This window comes from Anser anser (genome assembly GCF_964211835.1).
Source record: "Anser anser genome assembly, chromosome: 2".
NCBI classification, from domain to species: Eukaryota; Metazoa; Chordata; class Aves; order Anseriformes; family Anatidae; genus Anser; species Anser anser.
The window spans coordinates 90,010,735-90,020,056 of record NC_139721.1 but is presented as its reverse complement, the minus strand read 5'-3'; the positions used below and the strand labels follow the sequence as shown (position 1 = coordinate 90,020,056).

Genomic DNA, 9,322 nt, shown 5'->3' with positions numbered 1-9,322 from the left:
CAATGATTGCTTATCCCTTGGCTTATTCTGTTGAGGAAAAGGCGGATTGGAAATCACTGCTTACTGTTTTGACTGAAGGTATGGTGACTCAAGGTATTTTTCTTTAAAGGCATTCTTTAGGATTTTGCCTATCTGGAGCTGACTATGGAAAATATTCCTGCTTGGGTGGACAGCCTGCCAGGAAAGACTGATGCTTTGCTTCAGTAAAGGAAATTAAACTAAAATAAGATCTGATTCTAAACCTCTGACCACAGCCTGGGTTGAGTGTATTTGTGTTTCTGAAGGACTCCTGAAATAACTTAATTTAATCCCCCCAAAAATAAATAAAATCAGTATGAAACATGTTGTATTTGTGTTTATCCCGCCCCCCACCCCCGATTCTGAGAACAAATGACAGACACAAAGTGACTGTGGGAGATTTTTGCCTTAAAGGAAAGTTGGAAAAGATACTAGCACTCTCCTAAACAGTTGTGCTTATGAGACTGTTAGGCTAATTTTGCAGACATAAGAGCTGCAACTAATCACACTAAAACCAGACTGCCTGATGTGAATCCATTACTACCCTCAGACACATGTTGAGGCCTTGAAACCATAAAGGTAGGCACTTCAACTAGCAACTTTTACAAGAATAATCAGGCACTTATGTGAAAATTGCAGGTTTCTGGGACTGTGTCCAAAGTTCTTTCCAATCACCCCTTTCACAGCATCGTCTTGGTACTTTCCCCCATCCTTGCAGGCTTTGATCATGCTCTTCTGTCAGTTCTTGCAGCCTTTCAGTAGACCTCCGTCCCTTTCCAGGATTACATGTTTGCTGTGACTCCATTCCCCCGCCCAACTTGCCCATATGTACTGAAATGCAGCTTTCTTCCTATGAACAACCCAGAGCACAGAGCAATGTGGAAAAATTGTGCTTTCTGCACCTTCTAGGGTTCATCCACAACATAAAGGATTGTACTATGGCAAGTAAGAGCTAGGAACCTTCCTTTATATGACTCCAGAGAAAACCATGCCACAAATATACACTACAAAGAGCTAGGTTTTCAGCAGGATGTTCCTCAAAGCTATCATGTGCTGTGCTCCGAACCTTCACGATTGGGCAATCCCTTCTATCTCCACAGATTAAATAAACAGCGGTTGAAGTGAGGATATTTTACCTTAACATAGTCCCATGGGTTTTATGCAAAAATATATATGAACAATAACACTTATGCAACAGTGCATGTGAGTATTAACAAAGTCTTTTGGACAAGAAGTGGAAAGCATCTCTCTCACTTGAAACCCAAAAGAGTAACTAGATCAAAAAAAATAAGACATATATATATTTTTTTTTTTACCCCACAAAGAATTGATAGTATCATTTTTAAAAGTACATGTATATTTTTTGGCATAAGGGGAAAAGAAGGGGACAGCTTCTCAAACCTCTTTAAGGCTATAAAATGAGGAAAATACCCAGGCATTCATCCATGTAACTGTTAGGGAAACAGAAATGATGAAAATAATCTATAAAAGCTTCATTTTTATTGTTTTCCTGACCTCATTTCCAGTAGTCTTCCCATTACCTGCTCTGTACAGAGAATTGTTCTGCTGTTCCTTAAGATGTTTTTCCCCATGTTAGTTTGCATCATATATTTTTATTAAATCAATTACCATGTAATTTACATCATATTGCTTAATTAAGGGGAAATTGTTTTGCTGAGGAGCCTGTTGGAGGATGAATGGAATCAATCAACTCTAATATAAGACTAGCCTCTTCATAAAGCCATTCATTTCCAAGTTAAGTCCTTGGAAAACAATAAAAGGAATGCTATTATACAGCTTAGGATGTATGACACTATAGTTCATCTTAAATGTTTACGACAAGTCCACTGCACTAAGCTAGAACATTTTATATATTTTCATATACATATATATATAAAATTCAGGTAAAAAATAAAAGTATTTTAAAAAGGGCTGAGATACTAATAGGTGGCAATTCATTGTCCTCAGATGATTAAGGGAAAAATGAAGCAGACGAAAAAGTTTCCAGTCTAATGCTCCCACTGGGAGCATCAGAATTTCAAATGCTAGTAGGATTTGGAGTGTAGCAGTGAAATAAAGATATTTCACTCATTTCCCTCCATGATGATATCAACTCTGCCATGTTTACTGCAGTTCAGCAGTCACACTGAAAAAAACAGTAATTATATTTCTACCAGTTCTCAACATTTTGCAACTACAAAGCATCATTTGTTTCTGTGGCATCATGCAATCTTAGGCACTTGTAGATAAATGTACGAAGTACTAAGCACAGTCCTGATGTGCTTGTTATCTGAACTCTGGGTTACCCTAATGATAACTGCTACCAGAAAAGGCATCATGCCTAATATCTCTAATTTATGAAGTGATGGAGTAGCAGCTCTAAATCTGTTTGGACAGTGAACTCTTAAAATCTTTGCATATTCTTCCCTTGTATCCTCCAGAATTCTTATCTCTTCCTCTCCTCTTGTCTACCATGTACCCTATAACAAAATCTGGACAAGACTACTCCTTTTCTAAAAAAAAAAAAACCCACACATTTCAAACCACGAGGGGAAAAAAAAGGAAAAAGGGATGTTCCTTTGTCATCTGCTTCCCACCTCTAAACTGAGAGCTTAAGAGAGAAAACAATCAGTTCAGACAACTACTTTGGCTCCATGCTCCTGCATATGAATTTTCCTAATGATATTGGAAATGAAACTCATGGTAAACAGAACAATACTATGACCCTCTATTGTCCTCAAGGCAAAGGAGAGTGAAAAAGCTAAAGGTAGCTGTGGTGCAAACACTGTGGACCGGTGTTCAGGTAAATGCAAATGACAGCAACAGCACTGATATTGAACCTGGGGCTGGGACACTGCCTCAGGAGCAGTCTCATTCTTCAGACCACAGTTTTGTCTTACCCTATAACACCTTTCCCATTGGTTGCTTTTCTTCTTTTCTGCCTTCCCTTGCCTTCAGGGCATTTATTTGCTGGGGTAGTGTTCACTTAATGTCACAGAAATCATTTCTTTTTGGCCTAATGACAAACAGCAATTGCTATGGTCACTTGGTCTTCATTTTGAAGGTGAAGGCAATAAAAAGAAGGTGAGTGAAGCCTCAGTAGCCACTAATACCTCATAACCATTCTTTTTTTCCTTTGATAAATTAGCTTCAACAACCACTTGACCAAAACAGCCTGCAATCTGATTTTGTAGCTTCTGTCTGGTGCTTTAACAAAGCCCTGACAGTGGAACAAAGTACAGGCTATACCGAAAACATACACTGCTTGGAGTATTCATAGAAACATCACATCAAAAGTAATGTGGGGTTTGGTTTCATTTCCAGTTTTTTTAATGAAGTTAACTGGCTGGGCCTTTATCACCAAAAAGGAGACATTCCTGATTTTGTATCAGTTATATTTCAGTAAACTACTTTTTGATTTCACAAAGTGGGAGTAGTCAAGAATTTTCCTTGCTTTAACTAATCATCTTGATTTCAGATCTTGAAATCAGATCTGGACACATTATTAATATTTATGAATCATAAAGGAGAAGTTAATTTTATCACTGTTTCCTACAGGCAGCTTATAAAATCCATGCTAATCATGTCTGCCTGTATTCCCTGAGGAGGAATAGAAAGAAGAAAACTAGTTTCCCAGAGCATCTGCCTCCCTCCTTACTTGGGTTTCCATTATCAGCACAGAGCACGTGAAGAGAAACTGCAGGACAAACTGTAGTTTCAGCCTGTGTACTGTTTTTTGAGGAGGTCCGTGAGTGCTGCTAAGCACGCTTTGTGCTCTGGTAGGGAAGAGAATGGCAATAATAGCACATCTAATACCCAGCAAAGGGCATAGCTTTTAAAAGTCTGCAGTTTCCCCACCAGCTATCTCAGAGATGCTGGAGCCAACAATAATTTGGTATGATTAGGTCATGACCCAAAATAGGAGGAATGGTGTTTCATGCCACCAGAGGATTTAAGCCCATCCGATGAAGAGACCAGACAGTGAGTTTTAGAAAACAAAGAAGAAAATAACTTCTCACATGGGATAAGATTCACCTATGGATCTCATTGCCAGGGTAAGTGTGGTTCAGACAGGGACTAAACAAGCTCTCAGACATGGTGGCTCCAAGGACAAGGAGCAGGGAACAAGACCATCATCTGCTGCTGGTCAGTGGAGTCAGCCTTGCACACTCCTGGATGAAAAGTTGTGTATGCAGTATTTCATGATTGTTATTGCTCACCTCCCTGCCATTAGAGACACATACACAGAATATGAGGAGTCAGGTATATGCTTCAAACATCACATTGGCTCTGAGCTTCTGGGTATCCCAGTGTGGGGGATTGGTGTGAGCCTACCTGTGCCTGTAGATGATGCTCCTTGAGACAACCCTTCAGATGGGAAGAACGTTCATATCCCTTGGCTGGCCTGCCAGGTGTTGTCTGACCAGATACATAAGGTGGTGAAATGTTCTCTTTTAATCCCTTGTAACAAACCTGCAGCAAAGTGAGTGTCCATGTTTTTTTATAATTACAATGGTGACATATGAATTCACAGGAAAAGCAAAGGCTTTACCCTCTGGGAAAATATTCAAGTGAGCCATTGGAGCATACCACAATGCACTGAAGCCAGAGACAGTCTGCCCTAAGCAAACACTGAACTGAGTTGGACTGCTGCCCCTCACTGCTCTCCCAGCAAGTACGTACATTTTTAATGGCTTTTTTTTTTTTTTTTTCCCCTCAAAGAGATGAGCAGGCAGGGAAGAGGAGGAAAAAGGGGAGAACAGGAGAAAAAGCAATGCTGGAGGACTCTGGAGTTGCTTGTGTGAAGGGGAAAAATGTCAGGTAGGATGTCATGTCGCTTACAGGCAGTGAGGCAGCATGAGGAAGCATGTATTCAAATGCCTCCAGTGGAAGTGGGCGATGTTCTTGGTTTGCTTATGGATGAGAGAGGAGGGGGTGAAGATGAGAAGGGCTATTCCATCACTTAGGGAAGTGGGGAGCAGTGGGCAACTTTCTCAGCTTTAATCTCTGGCCACAGAAATTCCTTCCCCTGGCCTTTATCACGCCAGGGATTTCCCAAAGGGTTTGAATCATCTTCCCCTCCTCCTTGAAACTGCACAGGATAGCGAAGGCATAAATTTGAACACCTGTACCAGTTCTCAAAAACTGTGAGGAAAATTTTGAAGAGTCAGATTTTGGGTCAGACACAATCATCTCCTACCACCATTAAGTGCTGGAACATTGTGTTAGTGTGTCAACAAGTGTTTAAATATTGGTCCTGTGACACTGTGGCTTAAAACAGAACAGGCTCTGCGCAGGCTAAATCTACTGCTGCAGACAACATACCTTGTTCTCAAAGTAATCTGATTAGGGTGTGAACTTACAAAGACATATGCATATAACAACATAATCATACAATGACTCTGATAGAAAGGGATCTCTGGTTGTCATCTGGCCCTACCCCCCTGCACAAGCACAACCAGTTTTAAAGTTAGGCCACGCACACTACTCAAGGCTTCAGCAAGCTGAGAAGATCCTGCAGGGTCTCTGTGCATCTGTTCCAGTGTTTGACTGACCTTGTTGTGAATTTTTTTCCCCCTAAAGATCTAATTGGAATTTTTTAAGTACCACCTCATGTCTTGTGGTCTCTTGTCCTGTCACAGTGCACCTCTGGGAACAAACAGGCTGGCTCCAAACAGCAGTGACATTCTCTCTGCCTTTTCTTCTTAACACTGAATAAATCCCTCAGCCTCTTAGACACCACATGCTTCAGCCCTTGACCATCTCCGTAGCCCTTGACTGAATTTGATCCAGTATGCCAATGTCTTTCTTATGCTAAAAGCCTGAAAGAGGACTCCACACTGCAGGCATTGCCTTCCAAGTGCCCAACAGACATGAAGATTCACTTCCATCAAACACATCCCTGCCAATACAGGATGCAGTTGGGCCCCCTTCGCTGCTACAGCACATGGCTGATTCACATTCTGTTTGTTGCCCATCAGGACCCCCAGCTCTGTTCTTGCAAAGCCACTTTCCTACCTTTGGCATGTACTGCAGCATGGCATTATTGCTCCCCAGGTGCAGGACTTGGCACTTGCCATTCCTCAAACTTCATGAGGTCTCTGTCAGACCCTTTTTTCCAGCCTGTCCAGGTCCCTCCTCTTATCCTGGCCTCCAGCATATCAACCACTTTCTCTAACTCAGTGAATACTTGCTGAGGGTATACTGTGTTCCTAACACCCAGGTTATCAATAAAGACACTGGACAGTATTGGCCCCTGCATTGAGCCCGTGAGGATACCACTAATAGCCAATCCCTTGTAGGAACGGTGAATGACATTATGTTAGATAGTAGCCTTGCAGTGTCATGGGCCAGTTCACAGATAACTCTCAGATGCATCCCATCCACACCTTATGTATGGAATATTTGCTTAAATAGTTGCAAACAGAGACAGCTATAGGGGGCTCAGAAAGTGTCTTCCAAAGGTAATTTACAATTGATGCTAAAAGTCTCCTCAGAAGAACATTGAGGCACCTGATAGTGAGGACCTCTCCCTACAGATCAGCTTAGGATTAGGGATGAGATGAAGAAAAAGCACAGAGATATCTTTGGAAAAGTAATGCTGAAGACAACTTTGAGCAGACAGTAAAATTCTCCTCTGAGAAAGATTGGTCAGGCAAGGGTTAGGGCTTAGAGAGAGTCTCTGCTCAAGTAGCATTTTTGGGTCTATGGGTCCCCTTGGGGTAGAAAGAAGGAGAAAGCCAAGATCTGGAGGTGGACTGGCCTTCTGGGAGGAAGATTTAGGCTCTGGATGGAATAGGGTCCCTGAGCCATGGGTGGACTTTCCCTTAATGTTTTGGATTGTGATGAGACAAAGCCCAGAGCCACAGCTGCAGCGGAGGTGGAAAGGAAACAGCATCCTCTTCTAAGAAGATGTGAGTCTTAGGGTGGAGTTGGATGCTTGCAGGATTAGGGTTAAGAGTGAGAGAAGGTGCAAGCTCAGAGCTGGAATATGGCTGGGAAAGGTCTGCCAAAGAAAACAGGGTAGGAGCTTGAACTAACAGTAACCTGTGCTGCATTAGAAGTGTTGCCACTTGAGGTAATCCTTCCCCTTTACTCAGCACTGGTGAGGCCACACCTGGAGTTGTATGTCCATTCCTGGGCTCCTCAGTACAAGAGAGGTGTAGACATACCAAAGAGAGTCCAGCAAAGGGCCACTAAAATGACTGAGGGACTAGATCATCTCTTATACAAGGAAAGGCTGAAAGAGTTGAGACTGTTCAGACTGGAGAGGAGAAGGCTCAGGGGGAATCTCATCAGTGTCTATAAATAACTGGAGGGAGGGTGCTAAGAGGACAGAGCCAGGCTCTTTTCAATGGTAACCAGTGACAGGACACAAGGCCATGGGCACAAACTGGAACACAGGAGGTGCCATCAGGAAGCACTTCTTTACTGTGACCAAGCGCTGGCACAGGCTGCCCAGAGAGGCAATGGAGTGTCTATCCTTGATGATATTCAAAAGCTGTCTGGACACAGACATAGGCAACCTGCTCTACATGTCTCTTCTTGAGCAGAAGAGCTGGACCAAATGACCTCAAGAGGTCAATTCCCACCTCAACCATAGTATGATTTTATGAACTCTTTTCTGCTGAGAAAAACTTAAGTTCTGAGTGGAACAGAGTTTCCAGCCTATGCCAGGCAGCAGCAAGAGCAACACTGCTCCCTAGGGAGCAGGGTGCCAACATGGAACCAAGCAAGGGCCTAACCACCCAGAGCCCAGCCCCACAGTACCTGAGTGAGGCAAGCACAGCAGATACAGAGATGGCAGCCTGGCTCAAGTAAGTGTCCAGATGATAATGCTGTATCACCATGATGAAGCACATCCAGGGTCAATCCAGGAAGGCAATCCATGGGTTAGGATCAGGTCCAGTGACTGCCCGTCAGAGCCGTGGCATTGCGGAACAAGCCTAGAGGACTCTCCACAGGTTAGGTTCAGATCAGGGAGAAAGGCTATAACCAAGCATGGCTGAGCTGAAGACCATACTCCTCCAACACAGCTCAAAACAGTGCAAATGCTCTAGGCTAAGCCTAAATAGAGCTCATGGGCTCACAGGTGTGGGCAGAGGCCCCAAGTGAGGCTGATCCTGAACATTACGATTTACTAGTGCCCTGAGGGTCTTGAGAGCCTATGGGTCAGCCTAGGAACAGGCTTAGGATCAGAGACAAGAAAAAGTGAAAGCTCAGAGCTATGGTTATATGGAGGTTAGCAGGAGGACACAAGAAGAATGAAAGCTGAAGAAAACATCCTCTAAGGCATACTTAGTCTTTGGGAGGGCTGGGCTGCCCTTTTCAGGGCTTAAACTAGGGTGAGAGCTAAAGTAGAGGAAAAGTGAAAGCTGGATGCTTGTCATTGGGGCTGAAAGAAGCTTCCAAAGGAAACTGAGGTGTGATACCAGAATCCATTTCTGAGGAATACTGAATATAAGGATAGTGGAGACCTTGTCTTGTAGGCCAGTCAATGATTATGGTAGAGAGAGAGAGGAGGAGGGAGGGAGAATGCTCAAATCTTTGGTGTGAGGTTGGGCAGAGGCTGCCAAAGGAACATGAGTGCAGCAAAAATTACCATCCCTGAGGAGCTTTTAGTTGTTGAGAGGATGGGGTGCCTACTCTGAGACCCAGAACAGGATTAGCATTAGGGTAAGAGAGAAGGGAAAGCTTTACTCTGAGTGAGGCTGGAAAACTATTCTCCAAGTGAAACAGGGGGCTAGTGCTAGAGATGTCTATTCTCATCGAATTTATTTTGTGAGTTACCACTGACATTTTTACTCTGTGTGTGAGGCCTTTGTCAATGCAATCTTTTTTGAAATTTCTTGCTGAAAATCTAGAATATTCCTCCTTCTACTCTCCAGGCAAAATTCAGCCTCTCAAGCCACCTAATGTTGCAGGGCGGGTTGAGTACTGGCGACACTGGTACTTTCCCATCTTCCTAGTCTCTGCAGTAGGCTCCCTGCTGCACTGCTTGACATACGGAATAAAAAGAAAACAACTAGGAATCAAAACACTTTAAAACATTCCCTAAAGGCAGTGGTAAAGCATTTATGTAATAATGTCTTAAGTCAGAACAAAATATTAAAATAAATATTAGGGGTGGGAGCGGGAAGCTCAAACCATATTTTTCTCCTGGTACACACAACGGCTGCTGCTGTCACCAGACGGGTGCCTGGGGGAAGGCAGCTCTCTGCCACGGTGAAGCAGAGAGGCCACAGCAACATGGGACTGAAGCATCAGTGCCTTGGAGGTGACAGACAATTTAAAGAGGTTTCAT

General features: G+C 43.2%; 1 long non-coding RNA gene across 1 annotated transcript; it reads right to left on the bottom strand.

The window, feature by feature from the left end:
- Nucleotides 1-405: 405 nt before the first annotated feature.
- LOC310893366 lies at nucleotides 406-8,947 on the bottom strand. The gene is made up of 2 exons (XR_014578938.1): nucleotides 7,789-8,947; nucleotides 406-4,491 (listed from the first exon to the last, which is right to left on the bottom strand). It is a non-coding gene; the product is annotated as an uncharacterized lncRNA (long non-coding RNA).
- Nucleotides 8,948-9,322: the final 375 nt, after the last annotated feature.